General features: G+C 39.2%; 1 protein-coding gene across 4 annotated transcripts in view; it reads left to right on the top strand.

The window, feature by feature from the left end:
- The first annotated feature begins 433 nt into the window (after nucleotides 1-433).
- Nucleotides 434-12,329, top strand: part of APC (APC regulator of WNT signaling pathway) — an 88,750-nt gene continuing 76,854 nt past the window's right edge. For 3 of the 4 annotated variants that reach the window (XM_068175612.1, XM_068175611.1, XM_068175609.1), the window contains exon 1: nucleotides 438-659. The gene's annotated coding sequence lies outside the window, so the exon portion shown is untranslated. Of the gene's footprint in view, nucleotides 660-12,329 lie in introns of all 4 variants that reach the window. The other variant, XM_068175613.1, reaches the window with a different exon arrangement.

The following is a 12,329-nucleotide window of genomic DNA, read 5'->3' as shown; positions in this document are numbered from 1 at the left end:
ACTCTGCTCGGGGTGACGGGCCCTGTGAGGGGGATGAACTCCGGCTGACTGACCCTCTAGGGGTGACTGACCCCGGATGACTGATCCTCGGCGGGTGACTGACCCTGGATGACTGATCCTCGGCAGGTGACTGACCCAGAGTGACCGACTCCGAGTGGCCGGTCCCGGGTGCCAGACGAGCCCCAGCGCGCCCCCGGGGCGCACCCGGCAGGTGCGCGCTCACGGGGCGGGGCGGGGCGCGCCCCCGCGCGTGCGCGCGGACGCCGCTGCGGGCCCGGGATCGCCGCGGCCGCGCCTGCGCGCGCCCCTCTCCCCTCCCGGACAAGATGGCGGCCTCGGGGGCACCGGCCGGGGGCGGCGAGTGAGGGACGGGGGTAAAGCGGCCCCGGTGCCGTGGCTGAGCGGAGGCGGCTGCTGGGCAGGGACAGCTGCAGGAGCTGGGGAGGAGGCGGCCGGGGGTACCCCGGAGCTCTGCGGCGGGTATGAGGAACCGGGCAGCCGGGGCAGGGAGCCGGTGAACAGGGCGCGGGGCTGCTCCATACGTATGCGCGGCTGCCCGGCGCCCCTCACCGCCCCGGAGTCGGGGCGTAGCTCGGCGGCCCGGTGGAGGCGTCGGAGGAGCTGCGACGGCTCTGGAGGGGGCAGAGGAAGGCGAACAGGTGAGTGCCCGGACCGGGATGAGCCCTCGGGGCGCTGCCCCGCCCGGTCCAGTGCGTGTAATTCGAAGCCTGTGCAGCAGCTTTGCTTTCCTTTTTTATTTTTTTTTCCCTAATTTATTTTGCGGTACCGCGATGTAATTTGACATTGACTGGTTTGGTCCTTCAAAATAAGTCTGAAAGCATTCAGGTACTCCATATCTAGAATACTCCTGGAATATGTGGAATGTGAAGGCTGCGTCTTAGGAAGAGCTGAGCCGTTGTCTCCTATGAAAAGACATTTAAAGGCCTTGACCTGCAAAAACCTTAGTTTAAAACTCCACTATTGAACGAGTCATTAACCTCGAAACTGTGTTAGGAGGCTTTGTTTCTTCTGTTATGTGCCCTCTGACCTCTGGTGATGAAGGGTGGGTGTGTACAGGTGTCTGTGACCACAGCCTCAGATTCTGTAGTAATTTTAGCCTTCGTGGCCATTCACAGCTTCAGAATTGAGTGGATATAAATCAGAATAGTCCCAAATTCTGTAAACATCAGACTTCATTGAGTAAGTACAGAGAAATGAAGATGCAGGTGTACTAAACTGTCTGACTTACTTGTTCACTGCTGCCTTGCATGTTCCCCCCAGAGCTCTAAACAATATAATAGTGCTGACCTGTAGAGCTGTAAGACAAGCCTTTTGGTAAGGCTGTCACAGAAATTTCTAACCTTCTGAAAAAATTAAACATAGTTCTGCAGAATCTGATTTCAGGTATTTGCTTCTACCAGCTACTAGTTGAACTAGAGGAAATAGTTCTATGTACAGGTGGAGAAGCACAGGTTTGCAAACTTTGCTTCAGAAGTACTGCTAACATTTTCGTAAGTTAAGGCTACATCTAGAGTTAAGTGAGATTAGGTCATTAATTGAAATACAGAGAAATGGAACTTTTTCCTCTCCAGGTGCTGTAATACTTCATTTTTAAACTGACTTTATAAAAGCTTGTATGCCAGATGGGTTCATCCAATCCTGAGCACTCAAGAAATATTGAAGTGGACATCATGAGACCATTGTTATGCTTCAGCTTCAACTTCCTTGATATGTTTTTTTCCCTTTAGTTAGAGTGAAGACTATTTATAGCGTAGTTATGCCCATTGACAAAGGCCTTGCAAGTACTTGCTCTCCTTACATGCTTTAAGTGTCAAAAAAGTACAATATTTGGTTAGAGGTGTATATGTACTTGGTAACATAAAGGAGAAAAAAGATTGTGGACAGCCATATGGTGATGTAGTTACTGAATTATTATTTTTTTATTTCTAAGAAATACAAAAGTAACTCTGCTGAGCCTAAAACATGTATTACAGCCTGCCTTGTTTATGCACATCCCCCATGCAATTAAGCCCATGCTCAGGTATGTCAAGTGTTGGTATCCAGACATCTGTTGCAGAAAATATTATCCGTGTAACTGACATCACAAATACACAAATACAAGTTTTTTGGAACGTACGACAAATACTGTCAGCAGTGTGCGATGCCACTGTATGCAATGAGTTTGTGATACTGTTTTGGTTTGTATTAATGCTAAACTAGTAGCTGTTGACCCTAACAAACACCTGCATTTTAAATTTGCATTATTTTGAGTATGCTTAATACACAAATAGATATGTTTTTTGTCTAAAACTCAGTGTAAGAATTTACTTCTCATAAATACTTTTAGGTTATTTTTAGAACCTCTTCTATCTAGATAGCCTCTATAGTAAGGCAGTTACAGCTCTCTGTCAATGTATTTAAAACTAAACAGCTTAATAATAAATCTTTCTCAATCCTGTCATGATTGAGAAAGAAAATTTTGATTTGGCTCACTTTATCTTGGCTAAAGTCTAAAAATTCCTTCTTTCTGCACAAGTAAAGCAAGTTGAATTGGTTTTTAATAGTTAACTTTTGTATTGTCTTTTAAGCAGCTTAGTAAAAATAAACAGAATTATTCACACAGGTGTTAGATGTATGCTTTTGGAAATATTAGCAAGCTGTTCTGAAGTATCATGAGTGCACGAAATACCATGGAGGAAAGGTTGAGGGAGTAGGGCCTGTTTAGTCTGGAGAAGACCAGAATCACATCAATGTCTGTAAGTAACTGAAGGGAGGGTGTCAAGGGAATAGAGCCAAACTCTTCTCCATGGTGCTGAGCAATAGGAAAAGAGGAATGGGCAGAAACTGATGTACAGGAAGTTCCACCACAATATGGGGAAGATCTCCTTTACTGTGCAGATGATCACACACTGGGACAGATTTCACAGAGAGGCTGTGGAGTCTCCCTCATTGGAGATATTCCAGAGCCTGGATACAGTTCTGAGCAATGTGCTCTAGGATGACTCCACTTGGGAAGAGAGGTGGGACCAGATGAGCTGCTGTGTCCCTTCTACACTTACACTTCCTGTGAGTGTGAAGTGAAAACACACCACTGATTTAGGATAGTATGCATCTTGTCTCTCCTTCTACAACTTCTCAGAAGTTGTTCCATAGCATTGTACAGTAGATATCTGTTAATTCTGTGGTCTTTACTCATACTTACCTGAAATTCAGTGTAAGAATTCTTTGGGTTTTGTGTTGTGCCTCATATTCTTCTTTGAGTTGTCTCAGTATAATTTGGACATTAGAAAGCTATATATATAGTCTTTATATCAAGTTACATGTTTTCACAGTATGGTTTTAGTAACTTACAGGATATTGATGCAATAAGCAATAATTTAGCTTGTAGGTAATGAACTTGGTTAGTAAAACACAGAGTTTTTAACATTTTGTATTTTAATGGAAGTATCAGTATTATGAATGTTAAAAGAAAAAAGTGTCAGGATTATTTTATGATCATTGAAATGTATTCGTAAGTTTCTATTGTAAGTTTAAAAATGTATGTATGAAACATTCTGAATGAATGTATGTGAACTCTGCTGGGAAATAATTGTAACTAATTTTTAAGTGAATCTTCTACTTGTTTGCTGTTCAAGCTTATATAATTTTCATAATCCTTTTTTTACCAGTATTGGTAAAGCAAAACCCCTATTACTTCATAGCCATACCTCTGACACCCTTCAGATTAACATGTCCAGCTTAATAAGCTTCAGTACTTCACACTGTTGGGGTTTTGGTTCTAATCAACTTGAATTATCACTACAAATATAATTTTGGTTAAAATAGTGTTAAAAATAACTGTGATGGTTACTTCAACAGCAAATCATGGTGTGCTGTCATAGAACGTGAGCTGTTCCCTGATTGCCATTCAGTTTTAGTTGAAAGGTAGCATTGAGTTGCATTAGTTGTAGCTGGGTGATAAAGCTACTGGGCAGTGAACATTTGCTCAATATTGTACCTCAATTTAACGGGGATAGTGAAGGACAGGAGAGTGGTATGTGGTTGCAAGAAAGGTTAAAAAGATAAATACCTACTTGGATTTGGTATCTCCATGTGCTACCTCTGATACTGCTTGCTGGTCATGGTCACAAAGATAGTATATGCTAATTTGAACTAACTGCCAAAGATTAATTGGGTTCATGAGTATGTTCATTTGTGTCTTAAAGCAGTTACTCTTTATTAAATATTAGTCATCTCTATTGGAAATAAGAAATTTTAGAAGCATTAATGCTTTTTGAGATCAGAGAGGATTCATTTTGCCATTACTTCCACATGGATTTTAAGACGATAAGAAGTAAAATTCAGTAGACAAGACTATGGTCTGAATAAGTAAATATAGTTGTATTACAGAACAAGTAGTTTGATTTCACTATAGAAATGTTAAACTAAAGCATTGAAGTTTAAGTATCAATAGCATTTTGATATGGCTTTCATAGGTTTCATATTATTCTTCAGGGGTGCATTTTAACTCTTAAGCTGAAAGAATATTAATCTGTAATGGATGAAGAAACCTTATTCATGTCGACTTTATTTTCAAAATAAAAATAAATTAGGCTGAGCAAAATAGTATAATGATGCCTCTCTTAATGCGGTGGTTTTTTTTTTTTTTTTGAAGCTACAAACTTTATATTCTTACCCTATAATAGAATTCTGATGACATAGTCAAACATTACTTAAGACTTAGCTTTTCACACATAGATTAAATTCTTAGAGTGAAAATTGCTTATTTTTCTGGAAATCAGATACCAATAAAAAGCTCTTACTTTCACTGTTAATGGTGTGATTGTTGGCTGCTTTAAATAGATTCTGAAATGTGCTGAGTTTCACAAAGCTGAGTGTGGCTGTTAGTAGATTGGCCTTTTTTGTGGTAACTGGCATGTGGAGGGAACTGGAAGGAAACTAGGACTTCTCATTGTTGTGTGACAAGAGTGCAAAGAAATCATGAAAACATAAATTGTGTGAATTGGCTTTCCCTTTATTAATGGAAAAAGGTTCTCAGGATCACATGAGCTTTTTCTCTTCTCTGAAACCCCTGCTATGGAGAATCCGCATTGCTGCTGTTCTTCTATTTAAATACCTTCAGCCAAGAATCTCTTTAGAACTAAGCAATACTTTTTCTTACAGAATAGTGTTAAAAATTCTGATTTAACACATTTTTTACAGAAATTTAGGTGTATTACGCAAATATGCCTACTTTGTCTCATTGTTCTCTCACTTTAAGTGGAGTAAGTCATAAAACTCAATATAGTACTTGGTGCTTAGCTATTTCTTGGAATAAGATTTAAATTTGTTTGCATACTATAAGTTGAAATTCAGCTGATGAATGAGAAGCATTTCCCTCAAGCTCCTACTGGCTTGTTGTGTTACAGACTCAACTGGAGTTTGTGAGTTGAAGACTTTGTGTAGGTAGTGAGGTGACTTCTGATTCAAGTCTGCCATCCTGACCTCAGTGCCAGGGCAGGCCATGGAGCAGATTGTGCTGAGTGCCGTCTGGTCTGCAGGATGACCAGGGGATCAGGCCCTGCCTGCCTGGGATCTTGGCATGGATTTATGAAAGGCAGGTCTGGCTTCACCAACCTGGTCTTCTATGACAATGTGACCTGCTTGGTGGATGAGGGAAGGCTGTGGCGGTTGCCTGCCTGGACTTTAGTAAAGTCTTTGGCACCATCTCCCACAGAATTCTCCTGGAGAAACTGGTTGCTCGTGGCTTGAACAGATGTGGTATCTGGGTGAAAAACTGTCTGGGCATCTGGACCCTAGGAACGATGATGAGTGGAGTTACATCCAGCTGATGGCTGGGCACCAGTCGGATGTCCCAGGGTCCAGTGTTGGGACCAGTCCTGTTTAATGGAGTGTTCCCTCAGCCAGTCCAGACAACACTAAGTTGGGTAGGAGTGTTGATCTGCCAGAGAGCTGGAAAGATCTGCAGAGGGATCAGAACAGGCTGGATCAGTGGGTGAGGCCAATGGCCTGAGGTTTAAAAAGAGCAAGTGCACAGTCCTGCCTTGAGTCATAACAACCCCTGCAGCTCTACAGGCTGTGGGAAAAGTGGCTGGAAAACTGCCCTGTGGGAAAAGGGGGGAGTTGGTCAACATCGTTTGAACATGAGCCAGCAAGTGGCCAGGTAGCCAAGAAGGTCAAGGACACCCTGGCCTGTGTCAGCAACAGTGGGGCAGCAGGAGCAGGGCAGTGACCGTCCCCCGGGGCTGGGCAGCGCTGTGGCCATAGCTGGGAGTGCTGTGTCCAGTTGTGGGCCCCTCTGAAGCAGAATGTCACTGGGTGACTGGAGTGTGTCCAGAGGAGGGAATGGAGCTGGGGAAGAGGCTGGAGCACGAGTTAAATGAGGAGCAGTTGAGGGAGCTGTGGATGTGTAGCCTGGAGAAAAGGAGGCTTAGTGGGAACTGTATTGCAGTTGAATATCATACAACTGCCTGGGAGGAAGTTGTAGTGAGGCGGAGATTCTTTCCACCTCGTAACAAATGATAGGACAAGAGAAAAGAGGTTACACCAGGAGAGGCTTAGGTTGATATCAAGGAAAAATTCCTCACCAAAAGGGTTGTCAAGCATTGGAGCAGGGGAAGTTATGGAATATCACAAAGTGGTAGAAAAAGTTATCATTTCCAAGTGCCTGGAGGTACTTAAAAGACATGTAGTTGTGGCACTTAGGGACATGGTTTAATGAGTGATGGCTTGGCAGTGTTAATGGTGTTGATGATCTTCAGGGTCTTTTCCAACCTAAATGATTCTTTAATCCTAAAAAAATGGCAAATGAATGCCTGAGTAAGCATGTCAGGTTAGAACTTTTGGCTGTCATTGTATCTGCTGAAGTGGATTCCTGCTCCTTATTTTGGTTTGTCTTCTAATGTCGGAATTGTTTCGTTTGGGAGTTTGTGATTTTAGTATGTATTGTTTTGTAACTGTTTTTGGGAATATGGAAAGGTAAGAGTCTGAATAAAAATATAATATAGACTGGTTATAGAAATAAGAAGTGAGGTTCCAACACAGAGGTGAAAATAAAAAGTACTGTAACATTAAAGGTATCCATATAACTGCAGTGAATATTACCCATCAGTGTCTTGAAAGACTTTTTTGTGCTAAAGTTGTGTGAATATCTTTGGTCACAGACTTCATGTTCAGATATATACAGGATGGATCTCTATTCCATGTTGCTGCTTGCGTTATGCTTGGAGAAACAGAATAAACTTCAGAGTGATAGGAGCAAACTATTACTACATCAAAATTATTATAAGGAATTTGTCTAATGTACTTGTTATATGTCATGTGGCTTTGTGTTGGAATAATTTCATGGAAATTCCAGTGTGTTACTAGAAATGAAGAAACACTGCATGTAGTGTGCAGAGATCTTTGTTGTGACAAATGTTTCTTGCATTTGGGTTTTATAGTTAATAGGTTTTTCTTAAGTAGTTTTGTAATAAATTTGTGTCCTTCTCAGTTGGGATAGAGTTGCAGACTCTTTCCTTCTCTACAGTTCATTACACAAGTCTTTATAAAGATGGTTTTCCTGATTGCTGTAGGTAGTTGTTTCTCAGTGTGCATAGAAAGCTCTTGCTTGAAACTGATCTCTGTTCTCAGAAATTATTCATTTGCCAAGTAGCAGAGTTTGATGAAAGTAATACTGTTTTTCGTGTGACTCCTTGGTTTCTCTTAATTACAACTTAAAACTACAAAAAAGCTAGTGCTGCAGAGAAAGGTAAAATTGAGGTGAGTTAATAGCTAGAGCTCCATTTCAGTGTTTTTGTTTGCAGGGAGGAGAAGGGGAAGGTTTAGTTATTGCTGGCAGCACAGACCTGAAGATCAAGTTTACACAGTCTGTTAAAAAGCAGTCATATATGCTATTACAAGAGAACTGCCTATCAAAATCACTTTTTTCACAGATAGTGTGTACAAGCTACTTGTATTCTGAACATACGTTTTGGAAAGTCTTGTTGCATAGTTAACAGTAATTAACCTTTGGCTATGTTTGGGAGCATATGCAGGATGGAATGGGAAGGAAATCTACCATGTTGATACCTACTTTGGGACATTGGAATTAAGTAGCTTGGAGAGTACACTGGTTTAGTTTTTAATTTTTTTAGAAGTGTTTTTTTGTTTGAGACGTGTTATTGAAATGAACTCTCCAACCAGTTTGTTAGGTTAGGAAGTCAACATTGCTCAGTTTGCTGAGTGCGTGGGGATAGCTCTGCCCAACATCCACACCAACTGTCAGATCTTTTCACTACACATTGTAGCAAACAAAGAAATTAATGTTCATTGTCCATAAATAGGGTAATTCTCTTCTTTAATTAGTATTCTATCTTCTATTGGTTATTGCTTTCTTGCTTCTCATCCTAATTAGCCCACATTTTCACTGGGTTTTTTTTGTCTTTATCCCAGATAGAGAGGATTTCAATACAATTGCTGACTTTTCTTTGTTACTTCCTTATTTCAGAGTTCTGCAAAATGTCCTTGTGGTCCAAAAATTCTGTATTCCTTATGTCCAGTTTCAGCAATAGGTCTCTCTCCCAGGCTTTGTTAACCTCCTAGATCTGAGATCACTGTAGCTTATCCGGGTTGATTTGAATTGGTTTAGAAGAAAATTCAGTAATTTTCCCAAACTCTGTTCCCACAACAGCAGGCTGTGACAAACCTTACTAAATGCTGGCTACAGTGATAGATGACAGACTAGAAAGTTACACTACCTAGGATTTAAACAATTAAAATTAAATTTGGTAATTTTGGTAATTAAATTTGGTGATTACTATTTTGGTAAATGAAACAATAAATTAGAAAAGTTAATTAAAACAAATAACTAGAAAAGTTATTTGGAAAGTTATATCATTAACTAAGCACTATATGGTACAAAACTATGGGTTAGTCATGGACAGGGATCAAACACTTCTGCATGAACATTTTCTCCCACTGCTACGTAGACTCTTTTTTTAAAAAAAATATAACTTTGTTTGGAAACAAACTTAGTAACAGGATTGTCATGTAATTCACTAGCTATAGGAAAAGCGGTTTGTGACGCTGTGGTATAAGAATTTGAGAAGATACATTCATGTTCTACAAGAAGCAATCATGCTGTTTGTCCCTCATGGATGGTCAATGTTCTTCTACTAGTGTGATGTAGCAACAGCTTTTATTTTCATTTCCATTCTAATGGAAACATTGAAGCATTCAGTTGTCACTGATAATTGAAATATTTTAAGTGCTTCTTTTTTAAAAAAAGAAAAAAGTGGAGTAAAATTTGCTAATTTTCTTTGATGTACTTTAGTATTGCAATCCATTCCTTGCCTGCTTGAACTCTCTGTAAAGAGGTTGTTGAGTAGTGTAGTATTTTTGAGTGCAGTGATGTTGATTGTCATTTCTGTCATCAACAGTTACCTCCATTGCTTTTGTAAGTCTAACATACTTTGGAACAGGCTAAGTTTTATCAAACTGTGAAACAAAACATGTGTTTTGGAAATTGAGTGAAGTAGTTTGATCAAACAAGCTCTTAGTTTTATTAAGTTGCATTTTGTGTGTACAGTGTCAGAATAAAAATACTGAGTTCCTCAGCTGTTCCTCTGGGACACAGGTCATAGTAGTGCTGTCTTTGTAGTTCTAAATTCAGATGCAAGTTTTGCAAATAACTTCCGCTTTGTCTCAAGTCACTGACATCTTAGTGTCATACTGCTACTGTCCATCTTGGTTAGTGCTGCTTAGATTTCATGTGTCTTTTCCATGGTTACTTGTTTCCAAAACACCATTCTAATATTTGATGTGTTTTGAAAATACACATTTGAAAGTTGGGGTTTTTTTGTGTGTTGCAAAGTCTTTTGGTAATCATATTGATCTGGATGGTTGGTCTTGTTGGTCTTTACTATTCAAAAAAGTGTAAGCTTGTTCTCAGGACCAGAAATTTGGTATGCCTTCATTTGTTAGCTTTGTCATGCAATTAAGTGATGAGTTCTAGTGCCCAACACTTTGAAACATTGTCAGAAGTCTACTTACTGTCTTTTAAGGGTCCAAGTGGGTAACCTTTGCACTCCTCCTGCCTATTTAGTAAAAAATACTTTTCCTTTAGCTGATGTAGTTCCTGGTTTGAAATGTTGGTATTCTGTAGCAACTTTCTTATTTCAGTGAAAATGCTAGCCATCTTACCATTTTGCTGTTCAGTTAAAGCTTCAAGTACATAAGTAGAGACATCATTTTCATGACAACGTGAAATCAGCTTTCATTCTGAAAGAAAAGTTTGGACTTTAAGGCTTGCACCAGTGCCCTTCCAGCACCCCTAATATTTAGAGGTTTTTTGAGTGAAAAATTCCCTTTTATGGTGGGCAAAGCATAGGTCATAAAGGGCTAAGTAGCTGTGCTGCATGTACTATAGTAGAAGCGATACTAAACCAAAGTAGTCTTGAACTCCTCAATACTTTTTAAATTCTTTTTTCTTTTTTGTGGGGGGTGGGTTTGGTTTGTTTTTTTTTTTTTTGGTGTGTCTTTCAAAATTCAGCTGTGTTGTGGAGGGAGAGATACAGGTATTTGAGTTAGGCATTCTACAAAGAAAATGCTGTATATGCCTTGAATAATAGGATTTCTGGAGTTAAATGCCTGCCTCTTCTCACTGAGATTGTTTCCAAAGTCTGTATTTTTTGCTCAGAAAGATCTACATTTAAGATCTCTATTCTTTCTAAGCTGTTTCCTGCACAATTTGCAATCCAAGGGCTCAAGTAAAGTCTCCTTGATTACTCTGTATTAGTCATGAAAGACTTGGATGTGGAATGAAGCTGGGGTAAAATTGTTGGCTATCAGCAGGTGGTGTACAACAAAAATAACTGCTGTGTAGCTCCTGCTATACACCAGGATCTAGACCAATTTAAAAAAAAAGCTGATTATGTTACAATTTACTTACTTTCGTCATCAAAAATGTATTTGTCAGCAGTTTCGGAGTAAAAGCTTCAGTGCCAGTAACCCTGATGCTACAGTTGTCACCTGTCATTGCTGAGGAGATAGTGTCAGCAGGTAGTGCTGAAATACATGAGATTCCAAGGTTAGCAAATCCAATTTATGATTCTATATCCCTTCACACAGTTGCTTTTTAAAACAGAGTTAAACTGCTTTTTAAAATAATTTTTTAGTATACTAAAGTATTTGATTACAGACTTTGTAAATACCAGAATTAAAGACAACTGAATGCGTACCAATTTCTTCATATACTTCTTTCTTTAATCACTCTTGGTACTGGTCTTCCTTCCTCTCTGTATTTCAGCAGAATTACTGTATTAGGATTTTGTTCCATGGTATTCAAGTTGTTCAACTACAAGCATTTCATTGTATAGTACTCTAATTTTAGCGCATTGTAGTGGAGCAGTGAATCTGTTTCCACAAAAGCAAGGAAAAAAACTTAGAGAATGCATGCAAATGATTTCTAGCATTTGCTCTCATATTTTTCTACATTTTGTTTTGTTATTTCAGTGAAAACTACAAGTCTAAATTAGAAATAAGAGATGAAAATGGGCATTGTGATTTTTCTTTCGTTCCAAATATAGCTTATTTGTTTATATGATTGTTATATATGTTAATGACTTTTTAGAAATCCAATGTACTGAATGTGTCTTAGAGGAGGATTGACAACATAATGATACTTAATTCACATATATAAGTGTCTGAATATGTTCAGAATGAGCTCTAGAAAGTTTTAAGAGCATTGCATAGCTTGGAATCAATTAAACAGTTTTAATTAAATCAATCTCTTTGCTTTTTTTTTCCTTTTTTTCACTTGAGTGTCACTGACATTTCATACAGGGTACGAAGAAGCACAAAGTATGCCTGAGTACCAGTTCATATACATATATGGTTATTATATTTTTGTCCTAGAACATCTTTGTTAATTTAACATGTATACACTATAAATCTATAGCCTTGCGTTCAGTTAGATTCATTCCACTGTTGCGTTAATACATGCCAGTGCAATCAAGTAGCCAGAATATTATGAGGCTTCTTTTTAGTTAATATAAGACTAATGGGATGTTTGAATTGGCATGGAATTAGGTCTCTGACAAAAGCTTTAGATGCCAGTCCAAGTGATGGCTTGCTAATTAAATGTCTAAATGTCATTAAGACCTTGAGAACTAGACTTGATTCATAAAGCTTTTTCCAAAAAAATGTTTCAAGTGCTGGAAGCTGAAAAGAATTAATTGAATGGAGAAAGAGAACTTGTCTTCCTCTAAAACCAGTGGATTTGTGTATTGCTTTGTTTTCCATGAAAGAGTAGTTGTCCATACATGACTGTCTTTATACTGTTCCAAATC

The sequence above is a fragment of the Anomalospiza imberbis genome, chromosome Z, assembly GCF_031753505.1.
Source record: "Anomalospiza imberbis isolate Cuckoo-Finch-1a 21T00152 chromosome Z, ASM3175350v1, whole genome shotgun sequence".
NCBI lineage: Eukaryota > Metazoa > Chordata > Aves > Passeriformes > Viduidae > Anomalospiza > Anomalospiza imberbis.
The sequence above is the reverse complement of the archived record's forward strand: the minus strand, read 5'-3'. Positions and strand labels throughout refer to the sequence as shown.